Genomic DNA, 12,465 nt, shown 5'->3' with positions numbered 1-12,465 from the left:
TGCCTCCACTTCGGCTATGACTCTACCCTTTGACGATCTTGGGCACCTCCATAACCTTGTCTTCCTAGTACTCCTATGCCTTTATCCCCCATAGTGTTGGATTCTTCTCTTTTTTTGTGCTCCATTGATCCCTAAGCCTTTTGCCCATGCTTATCACTTCCTCTACCACTTTAAGGGATAATAATCAGCTTAGTGGGGGTGAGCATCGAAAGGTAAATTCAAAGGGCTTGCACTTGTTTTTCCATTGTTCCCACACTTTGAGTTCTAGGTTCCAGGCGGCTAGAGATGGTGGAACATGGACATGACAAATGTCAAAATGAGTCCTTTAAGACCACATTGGAAGCTACCAATGTCATAGTTGGCTCCATTGTAGAGGTTGCTCATTGATCTATAGATTAGCTAGCTGTCCAATTTTTTTAAATTTTTTAAAAAATTTACTCCTTGTTTACGTGATGTGACATTGGCACTTCCCCTGGATATTAGATGTTCTTGAGACCACACTTTGCTTGTAAAATTATTTTTTATTTTGCACATTTTTTGTGTCTTCTCCCTTGGCTTGCCTTGTAATTTGAAAGATATTGATTAGTCGTGCCATGGATTGTCATATAACATTAGAATAGAATGTACTTCTTCGCTTACTTTTATTTTACGTAAAAATAACTAATATTCAAAAGCCTCATTGCATGTAATTGGCATTGCCATTGCCAAATGGGTCTTCTCTTATGCTCCGTGATGTCTTGCATATACCTACGCTCCCTGATCTCTATCAGTCAGTTACATGGTGCAAGATATTATGTCTCTCTTGGGGATACTTCATGGAAAATCTGTCGTGGTTGCTTGGTATTGGCCAGAGGTGCTAGATATGGCAGTGACTATGTAGTGCATGTCTCTCATGTGGGAGATTCTATGGTTGCAATTACGCAGATACCACATGCATTGTTATGGCATTGTCGCCTAGGCCATGTACGACACACTGACATGGATGCTTTATGTGATATGGGCTTATTGCTTGCAGATGGATTATGAGAGTCATGCTATCTCTCCCAGATTACGGATCTCTTGTCGAAAATGTGGCATTGATTTCTTATGCCCATGGTATTATGGGATTGCTCATGGCATGTGGCTGACTTTACAAGCAAAGGTTGCTTCTATGCTTACCATAGCTAGGTTGTCTTATGGCTTTTGGGTTGAGGCCCTTATGACGGCAGTCTACTTGGCTAATCGGACGTCGTGTTTCTCTTTGGATTTTATTACTCCGCATGAGGCATGGAGTGGCATGAGACCCTCCTATGATCACTTGGGGATGTTTGGCTACAAAACATCTGTCAGTATGCCACATGAGCCTATGTCACGTAGATGCATACTCCTTGGTTATGGAGATGGTGACTTTACGGCTTGCAGGTTTTGGGATTTAGATGCCCAACAAGTTCTATGCAGCCGTCATGCTGCCTTTTATGAGATGCAGACACCTCTCAAGCCTCTTGATGCACGTTCAGTGCGCTTTATGGCTGATTCTATAGTCGTATGTCAGTCTTCTGCTTTGCTGAGGCCGCATACTGTCTTGAGACCTCGTTTGACTTGTGTCCAGGATGCTGGCCCTCTTTCGATGATTGAACTTGGAGAGCCTGCATGCTCTCCACTGTCTTTTATGTGCTACTGACTCTGCTCTCATGTCTAGTGCAGCGCAATCTTTTTTGCTCTCTAATCCACTTGAAGCATTACGCTTCATATGCCTTGCCTTTCCACAATGAAAGCAAACAGAACCTGTAAAACCTGTAAAAGAGGACAATTGTTCTATAATAGTATGAATAGGGCTGTCCAATAATACATTCAAGGAGCTCAAAGAATCAGGGAAAGTCTCATCAGAGAGAACAGGCTCGTCAAGAGGACTGTCTGCATGACTAGAAGAGCTGGAAGTTGTCATAGCATACTGCAAAGGGGACTCATCCAAACCAGAAGGGGAGAACACAGAGGCATCAACCACGGATGCAAAAGCTCCCACACAGACAAGTTTAGCAGACAAAAGCATGACATATCCAACCACTGTAGCTCACAGCCATAAAAACATAAGCATGCCTCAGAGCCATAAATGCATAAGCATCCTCGAAACATAGGAGTATACATAACTTTCCAGTGTCTCATACCATGTACTAACATACATGTCCAGCCAAGAACGACAAATAAACCTGCAAGAATCAAGCTCCAATAAAAGCCCAAATATTTGTGTAAAAGCATTCAGGTAAGAGGCTCTGTAAAATACATAGCAGCAGACCATGTGCATACATGGGCGGCCATAAAGATTAACTGCTCCCTGACATACACAGGCAATAGCAGCCCAAATAGCATAGATGCCATACAACAGAGAAGCAGGATAGCCATAACTGTAAATCCCAAGCACTATCCAAGTCCACTGATCAATAAGTATCGCGTATATCAAATGCAAATGAGCAATCACAGCTCAATAGGCAACTGCCAAAACGAGGGAGCAGTTCACTGCTCAATACCTGAAGTGCATCCAAGTAATAGCCAAGATCCATAACCAGAGCATCTGTTAATCGGTAGACGAACAAGGTGGAAAATCTAGAAAAGCTAAAGCAGAAGACAAAGGCCAAGGCAAAGTGAAATGGAAGACGAAGGCGTGCCAAGAAAAATCTAGAAACACGAGAAGCGAAGAAAAGTCCTAAATAAGGGAAAAGGTGCACAAGGAAAAGCGCAAGTCAATACTTTTGTAAAAGAACGCAAGCCCATCATGATTTAATTTAAGGAGCACCGGGCTTTCACCTGTGCAATTTATAAATATAGACGGGCGGTGGAAAGGAAGCTAGGAAGATAAAAGGACAATGAGAAAAAGGGCCTAGGCCACGGTCGGCCATGTAAAAAAGGGGATAAGGGGATGACCGCCCAAAAGAGATTTAGGGTTTTGTATATATAGTTGAAAAGTGAATGAGAAGCTCATTCTTATGTGTGGCCAAAAGTGGCGTTCTTCTTCTTCTTCTTGCTTGCTTGAGCTTGTGCTTGAGAGAGGGAGTGTGAGAGTGTGAGGGAGTGAGCGTGTGAGGGTGAGGGACCGAGGAGGAGAAGCTCTCCCATCTTCTCCTCTCTTCTTCTCTTCTCTTGTCTTGCTCGCGGCAATGGAGCTTGGAGCTTGGAGCTTGGAGCTTGGAGATGGAGCTTGCTTGAAGTTTGCACTTGGATCGTGGAGCTACCGGAGTGCGCGGGAGAGGAGGTAACTCAACCGGCACAGAGGTAAGCTCACTACACCCGTAGATATGGATGGCGTGTCGGCTATGTAAGAGGTAGCCATTAGTGCTCGGCTTGGAATGCTTGAAACAATAAGCAGTCCATGGGTCTTGGCGGTTTAGCAAAAGCTTTCACATTTTGGTTCCGTTGCCGGGACCAACGGATTCAAGCCTTGAGGACTTGCGCGCTTCGAATCAAGCATTGGAGTAGGGTTTTTCACGAACCGGTGCTTGAGTAGGGCTAAAAATGAAATTTTGGGTAAATGTTAGTAAGGGAGGCAAGACTAAGGTGAGTACATCTTTGGGCAGGGTGATAAGGGGCCAGGAGTGGTAAGAAAGGCCACATTATGCATTGCAGGGTTTCAAGAGAGTAGGAGAGAGGGAGAAAGCTTCGTCGCATAGATCTGCTTCGATCAGGCCATCGAGAGTTATTTGCCCAGCCTTGGTAATTCTACACCTTCCCCTCCATGAGTAGGTTGGATATGGAGTTGCTCGACCAGGGAAAAGGCCTTCAACACTCAGCGCGGTGAATTTCGTGAAGTTCGACGAAAAAACGTACCGCACTTGACTTGTCCGAGTGATGGCGATTCTGGACCGAGTCCCAGAATCGCTCGGCCATTCGGCCCTCGGTCCACTACCACTCGGACCACTTGACTCGACCCACTCAACTCGAACACCCACCCTCGGCCCGTTCGAATTGATCATTCAGACCAACTTCGAAATTCGACCTCGGCCCACTGGACTCGGCCCACCTGACTCGGCCATCAAACAACCAGACTCGGATTGGCTGAATTTGACATTCGGACCAATTACATTCGGCCCTCGGACAGTCCGAATCGGACATCGGCCCCTACAATTCGGACCTGTTGGGCCGAATTTAGATTTTTTTCAAATTTTAACTTGTAGACCTTGAAACTGATCGAGAGACCATATAGAGCCAAAACCATATCATAGATCAATCACTGGGCTGAAACTTAGAGCAAGTAGTTCAAAATTTGGCTATGAACGGTCCTCCAAATTGCGCATGGTGTTTACCGTAACGGCCTTGCAGGCTGGGGGGGACTGCCCCCCCCCCCCCCCCCCCCCCCGAACCCCTGCAGAGGGGGTTCTGCCCCCTCCGCACCTCCCCCAAGTAGGTTGGAGAGAAAACGCGCGCCGTGACAAGTCCTCCAAGTTGGACCGTGGTGTAGTAATGGCTCTACACGAGCATGGATTCTCACTTGTAAAAGAGCGACCAAAAGCCCATACCCGAACAGAGACAAACAGAGACCCTAGAACCTCAATGGGCCAATCTAGCCAACAAGGGCAAAAAGGCCACACTATAAAAACACATACGTGTTACATTCGGACTGCATCTAGTCAGAGCAGAAATTAACAACATCAAGCTACAACAGCAAGGATGACTAGATATGACAGTCCTAACGATACATGCTCCTTGAATAGCATTGCACCACTAATGATCCAAGACACCAGTGGAGAATCGACATCTGGTCGTGCAGTTGGGAACTCAAGGGCATTTGTCAGAAGGCTTAAATTTACAAGCCAAGACCCGGAAGATGAAGACATAGTACCACCTGCTTATCTTAGGGTCAAACTCACCGCGAAAAGAGAGCATACTATCAATGCTCTGGTTGATGAAGGAGCAGATTTTAATGTCTTGACCTATGAAGCATAGACCCTACTAGGCTAACCAGAGCTCACACTGACTAATGCAACTCTTAGCCCTTATGGGGGACACCCACAAGCACTCATAAGGAAGTGAAAAATCCTTGCGACAATTGAAACTGAAAGCTTGCCTATCCTATTTCATGTTCCTCCAAATAGTGCTAATTGCGAGAAGGGAATCCTCCTTGGAAGACCCTTTAAAAGGGCGAACAAGTGTGAGGTCGACTATGTAGCACAGGGATACACCTGACACTACCGGGTGTAAGGATAGTCACAACCTTTAGCAAGGGTGACCTCATCAAACCTCGAAGGAAAGGTAAGGAAGGTGCTGACATAACAGTCAAGCCTACTAATGAGATCAAGGACTTGTTGGAAGAATTGATACAAGCACAGGTCAAACAACGAGAACCAATCAGTAAGGCCATGCTTGAAACAAGAAGGTCAGGATATAATGCCAAGGATGGCCTTTGGACTTACAAATATCGTAGAAGACCCCAAAAGAAGCCCAAGCCTTTTAGACAAAGGCATCGATGGAGGGTTAGCACAACACCGCGATAGATATCCAAAGCGTTGCTATGTGCTCAAGGGTATTATACAGGTAACCGATGGATTTGGGTACCAAAACCCCCTCCTAAGCCAGCTCTATCAGTTGAAGGCCAGATTGCATCAAAAGCAACAAAGCACGGGAGGAGATCTAAGCGAAAAACCAAGTCTCAAGTCAACAACAATGGAGTGACTAAGCCCCTCATGGTCGAAATCAAGAAACCAAACGGGACCAATCGAAGGATAGATCCTCAGCCTAGCGTGCTTGATAAGCAGATATCAGATGTAATCATTGGGGATATGCAAAAGCCACTAGTGCCCAAGGAGCCTTTGATTCCCCAAGAGGATAGCAGGCATCATAGACACAACATTGCTCATGGCAAGGTTAAATGCTCAACAAAGCAAATAGCAAAATCATCTAATAGCCTCGAGCAAATCATTCAGCCCCAGTGCCAAGTCCACCTAAGAATCCTAGATCTCCTATACCCTCTTTTCCCAAACAGATACAGGAAGCACAACAACAGTCGTCAAGGGCGGCTACTCAATCCCAATCTCTATCTCCATCTAAGCTTCCAAACATCCAAGAGGTGGGACATGACGCCATCTGTAGCTCTCGGCCCAAGGATATGCCTATGCAACCTAATGTGACTAGATCAACTCATGCTCGATCTACATAGGTGAATGCTCAAAGGGTAACAAAAGACACGACCACTTTCGATCGCCCTAAGGGCTTGGCACCACAATCCACCAAGAGTAGCCAGCCCACTGGACTAGCCGCTACTACTTCCAATCAGGGATCACAGCAGTCACAGCCCTTGGCCGTGACAATGCCCCTTGCGAAACGTGTCCTTAATAGTTCACTTGGGGAGGAGGTGCAACAACCAGTGTCCTTGATAACTCCAGCACTTTCAAAGTACCTAAAGCCTAGGCTTGAGGAGAAATCTCTCAAAGATGTGGCCAAGGAGATGGTGCATCTGACCAATTAACCTAGCAAGGCTGTCCAACAGGTCGCAGCTACGTCCCATGAGGACACACCAGAGGGGAAAGCTAAGGCCCAACGAAGCACATCAACGGTTGACCTAGTTCAGGGTCTTGAGTCATTAAGTTATGCACCTTTACTGACCAAGAAAAAGAGGAGAAAATAGCGAAAACAACAGCAGTCACAGGTGGTTGTGGACCCCAAGAACATTGAGACCAAGAGCGCTGGAGAGCTGACGAACGAAGCATCGAGTCCAATGAACCCATTGATGTCTCTCCTAATAGCAGTGAAACCTCAAACACATCCGTGTGCTCTGAAAAATCAAAGCAGCCATTACCATCAATGGTTGCTTTCAATACTCAATCCATCGACAATAGGACTCGCATTGACCAATCAAGAGTGGATACAATGCTGTCACAACAGGGTGACAAATTTATATCAGTCACATCCAAGGAGAACCATGACGCAATAACAAAGCCTCAGGAGAAACATGGAAACCCCGAGAGCATAAGAAATCCTAGCGTTGACCAATCTTGCTCATTTAGGCATGAGCCCCCAACTATGCTAAAGCCTAAGTAAACTCCTAAAACCTTGCATGAGATAGCAACCGAGCAAGCCCTTGTTGAACATAGAAGTGTTGCAGAGTGCTTGATTAAGTTGGATGTTAAGCTCAAGGTGTTTGCATGCGTTTATGTCCTGGTGGACATGGGCACATTCCCTAAGGAGCAGCTTGGAGAATAATTGCCATTTTTCCTATCCTGGGAAGAGCAAGAACATCTTAACGAGCACTATGACAGGCTCCTACATGAACGCATGCAAGTCACCTCTGACGAGGAAGTCGACAAACTACGCTTAACTGTAATATTCAATGATATGCTCTACCAACCAAATCTCTTAGAGATAGAGCAACTAAAGCGACAATCGGAGGGTCAAAGTCAATTTGAGAAACATTGGTTTGAAAACTGTGTTGCAATCATGACAGTCTCAGAAGAGCGATTGGCCAAATGGCAGTCTCAAAGAGACCCAACCCTATGTGGCGCCAACTTCTTTTCGAGTGCTGACTGCCACTCGAGATACGGACTTACCTGAAACTAGCCAAGAGAACTCTCTGTCTGATAAGGTTCTCACTGAGGAGAAGTTACATGTTTCCAGTAGACTCGGACAAGGTTCCATGCTACTCGATGTTACAAAATATCTATCAGTATTGAGTAAGCTGCCACAAGTATTAGATGCGTGTGCCACACTTCAGTACAATCCGGAGTTCTACAATTGGCTTTTATCCTCGTAAAGTGATATGGATTCGTAAATATGTATATAAATAAACAATGATTTTTGTGTGGCCCTGTATAGACAATATCAACACGCACAAGCAATGATAGTCAAGCGCAAGGAGAAGAGTTGGGTTTGACATGCTAAGCTCCTCAGGTCCTTCTCTCATCACACATTTAGAAGTCGTGTGACCATTTTCACCTCCAAGTGAAGAGCATGCAACTCTCATTACCGCCATAGGAAGCCTTGACCAACAACTCTGATGGTGTAGACGGGGTACCATCCCTTTCTATACACATTTCTCCCTTTTCGGTCTATCCTTCCGAGGATGAGCCTTGCCCCACTCCATGACAACTAGTCCACACAACTTAGTATAAGCCAAGATCTGCTAATGGTTGGAGGCAAAATGAACATCATCATGGGGGCCATTCCTCTACAACAAACACTCCATGCCTCACCTCTCCCCTCCTCATTATTTACGCTTGATAACCCACTGTATAATACCTTCCATGCAAATAGTTTTATCCTGCCTCAAGGCCTAATCCTCGGTTCGCATTTTGCAGGTCTCCCTAAGGTAGCCGACATGGAGCACCCAGTGCAGCTGGCTTGCAAGGATCTTATCGAAGGGAGCATGCAATACAAGCTCCTCCGCCAGGACGCTACGTACCTACCCTTAAAAGGTACGCAAATAAACGAGGCCCTAAACGACACCACCCAAGATGTAGGCCGAAAACCCCCCCAAGCCAAGAGGACGAGAGCTCAAGGGAGCACACAGGGTGTGGCAACATCGGTCGTGCAGGCCCCCAATAGACACTCGAGCACCAGGTGCTCGAAAGAGGAGAGGGCAGCTCGGGACAAGCAGGAATTTGACGCATTGTTTAAAAGCATTCTGGAAATAGTTGTGGCCCGGGACTACACCATCCGAGTCCCAGCTGACATTTTCCCTGCCCAGCCTCACAGGAGCCCCTCACCAACACAGCCTCAATCGCCCGACCACCCAGACTCACCCCGCCTCGTACAAATAGAGTAGCCCCATGTTGTATAAAAGGCTTATCAAATGCTACCTAGCCATGACTTTTTGTCTTTAAATGGTTAAGTACTGACATGTTCCCCAATTGTACAAACTTTTCATATTTGCGTTTAATATATTTCCGACTTTAGCAAAAGAAAAAGCTAATCAAGCGCAGTTGATAAGTATCTAAGCCAACACCATGGAATTCAGATAAGTGATATCTCCTTGCATTGCACTGGTTTATTATAATTGCGGCATATGCCGTGCATGTACTCTCATGAAGTGACAAGTGGATACAGGATGACGTAGGTCTTTGTGCGAAAGTGTTCAATGCCCAAGTCACCGCAAGACCACCGGCCCCACAAAGAGCTGCGACAAAGCCACATTGCCGAAAGTAAAAATCACCTGTGAGAGTGCCCACATCGCATAACCCAAAGCATGATTTTAACCACTTCCTGTTTCTGGGCTACACTCTCGACAGTCACTCATGGCAGCTGTTACCCCAATTGTGCCAACATCACATGTTCCAAAGAGGGTTGCAATATCTCAAGTGTATCTCCCCATCTCAACAACTGCTTCTCCAACAACGAGGCTAGGGCACAATCATCACTGTAATATCCATTTCCTGAGCCTTTGAAGCTTGACATTTCCCAACCCATTGAAAGGCTGGTAGCCACAACATATTGCAATGGTTGTACTCAGGCAAGTCCAAAAAAAAAAAAAGGAGAAAGAAAGAAAGAAAAAAGAACAAGAAAAAGAAACGAAAATGAACACGGAAAAGGAGAAAAGAAAAGAAAAGAAAAGAACGAAAAGATAAGAAGCACCCACGATCACAGCATAGACCCAGGGGTCCTCAAATTAGGTACATCCAGTGACCTTGGTCAGCTAGCTTCGTCCCTAGTCCCCTCGCCCTTTCGCATCACCCACAATTGTTCAGGGCACATCAAGGGCAGGACATACCTAGGGAGCTTGTCTCGCCTATGGTTGGACCTGTCACCTTGACCCATTCACACGATTCCCTCTTGCACTTTGTCTTAATACCATTGCAATCAATTGTGGTAAGCACCGCAGGAATGGCCATGAAAAGTACATCATCCTCATCAAGCAATTTCAATAGCTCCCAGCCCGAAAGTGCAGTGTCCCTGTGTTCAATTATACTACGTCGTGTAGTCACAATGCAAAGGATGTCTCATACACCTTCACGTGTACTTCTTCTCAACATGGACAACTTTGCTTCATCCACACCTTGTTACGAGAAACCAGCCCGCGGTCTTCTAATTACGTAATATCTAAGTATGCACAAGCACTCACATAATATCTGCACCAAAATATATACACAGTTTGGGTCCTCAAGTGCAGGACAATACTCTCAGCTTGCTTAGAGTTCGACTTGTCTCCCAAACTAATTGAACTGTGTCTTATGCACAATAGAGAAGACTAGCACTACCCCTAGGGAGAGACCACTTCTGAGAGGTTTTCAAATTGCAGGAATTGAAGACTCCAACGAAATTGTCGTTCGCTCTTTATCGACACCCAACTCAGAATTCTTATCCTTTATCATCCTACAAGCCTGCAAAGAATCATCATGTGCAGAACCCCCAACAAACCAACACTTGTGCTGGCCATCAGTGCAATCCCTAACAAAGAACAGCCCTACCACCAACTCTAACAACCCTTCCACCAGCCACTTAGGCCACCAACGTGCCCCCAAAAATCTTCCTCCACACCACCACCAACACTCCTCCACGGCAACCACAGGCGTCCTTGCCACCCACGTCTTCGGTGCATGCTAAAGCCTGCTACCTACGACGGTGAGTGCCATGGGACTGGCACCCGTCTAGGAGGGGGTAATGTTAACTGGTAGACGAACAAGGTGGAAAATCTGGAAAAGCTAAAGCAAAAGACAAAGGCCAAGGCAAAGTGAAACGGAAGACGAAGGCGTGCCAAGAAAAATCTAGAAACATGAGAAGCGTAGAAAAGTCCTAAATAAGGAAAAAGGTGCACAAGGAAAAGAGCAAGTCAATACTTTTGTAAAAAGAGTGCAAGTGCATCGTGATTTAATTTAAGGAGCGCCAGGCTCTCACCCGTGTAATTTGTAAATATAGACGGGCAGTGGAAAGGAAGCTAGGAATATAAAAGGACAATGGGAAAAAGGGCCTAGGCCACGGTCGGCCATGTAAAAAAGGGGATAAGGGGATGATCGCCCAAAAGGGATTTAGGGTTTTGTATATAAAGTTAAAAAGTGAATGAGAAGCTCATTCTTGTGTGTGGCCAAAAGTGGCTCTCTTCTTCTTCTTCTTCTTGCTTGCTTGAGCTTGTGCTTGAGAGAGGGAGTGTGAGAGTGTGAGGGAGTGAGTATGTGCGGGTGAGGGACCGAGGAGGAGAAGCTCTCCATCCTCTCCTCTCTTCTTTTCTTATCTTCTCTTCTCTTGTCTTGCTCGCGGCAATGGAGCTTGGAGCTTGGAGCTTGGAGATGGAGCTTGCTTGAACTGTGCACTTGGATCGTGGAGCTACTAGAGTGCGCGGGAGAGGAGGTAACTCAACCGAAACGGAGGTAAGCTCACTACACCCGTAGATATGGATGGCATGTCGACTATGTGAGAGGTAGCCATTAGTCCTCGGCTTGGAACACTTGAAATAATATGCGGTCCGTGGGTCTTGGCGATTGAGCGAAAGCTCTCACAACATCAAATTTCATATAGCATCTAAGGTCGTAATGGAAAAAGCCAAGTCATAACGTAAAAAGCCAATAAGTCAATGTCTAACTGCTCAAGGGAATACTCAAATGAATTTCGAGACGAGCTCAAACAACTGCCATCCACAGCCAAAGCATAAAGCATTCACCAACACATCATAACCTATACTGGGTAGCCTAGGCATAAACCATGTCATAGATGAAATGCCAGCTCCAAAGAAGTGACAGTCAAACCCAAATCGAGCTCTAATCTCATATCAAAAGCATTCTGGATCATAAATAAGACATGTGGCATAGTCCAAATACATCATGACAGCATACAGAGTAGCCAGGAGCACCTCGTGACCAATAGGCATAAACCAACTATAGCATAAATAGCTTCAGCCTCGAAGTTTCCAGCAGCAAATAACAGTCCAAAACTGAGTAAAATAATGCTCAAACCAAGTTCAAATCAAGTGCCAACTCATAAGCATACATTCCCATACATGTAAGCACCAACTGGGCATAATCGGGCATCAAATGACTATGTAGCATGAGCATAAAATGTAATGACAGGGGGCTGCCCTATTTTGGGGCTGCCTATGGACTGTGTAAAATAGTCAATGGCTGAGCAAGATCAGCTCCAAAACCATCTCACATGATAGGCATACATTCCCCATCATTCGGGGAGCATTCGGGACCAACCGGGCGACCAATGTCAATGCCAATGTGGCCCAAACATAAAATGCTAATGTAGCACTGCTGTAAACTATCTGTGAATAGTCCTGGACTGAAGTAAATCAGCCCACAAATCAATGCCAAGTCAAATGCCAAGTACCAAGATCAAATGCCAAGTGTCAGGGGCTCTCATGAAGCCATTTTGAAGTGCCAAAGAGTGCCAGCAAGGAGGGGAGCTGAAGGAAGAGAATCACGAGCTGCTTTCAAGTGTCAAAAATTGGCGCAAACTGTAGGGAGGGGGCTGATCACGTTTTTTATGAAGGGGGGGCTCAAGGAAGCCAATAGAAGCCTCCAAACCAAGCCTCAACAAGCCAAGTTCAAAGGGGGAAGCTTCAAGCTTCAAGGG

Source organism: Lygodium microphyllum, chromosome 2 (assembly GCF_053477565.2).
Source record: "Lygodium microphyllum isolate KBCC chromosome 2, Lygodium_microphyllum_v1.1.10, whole genome shotgun sequence".
Classification (NCBI taxonomy): domain Eukaryota; kingdom Viridiplantae; phylum Streptophyta; class Polypodiopsida; order Schizaeales; family Lygodiaceae; genus Lygodium; species Lygodium microphyllum.
Note: the sequence above shows the minus strand (reverse complement) of the source record.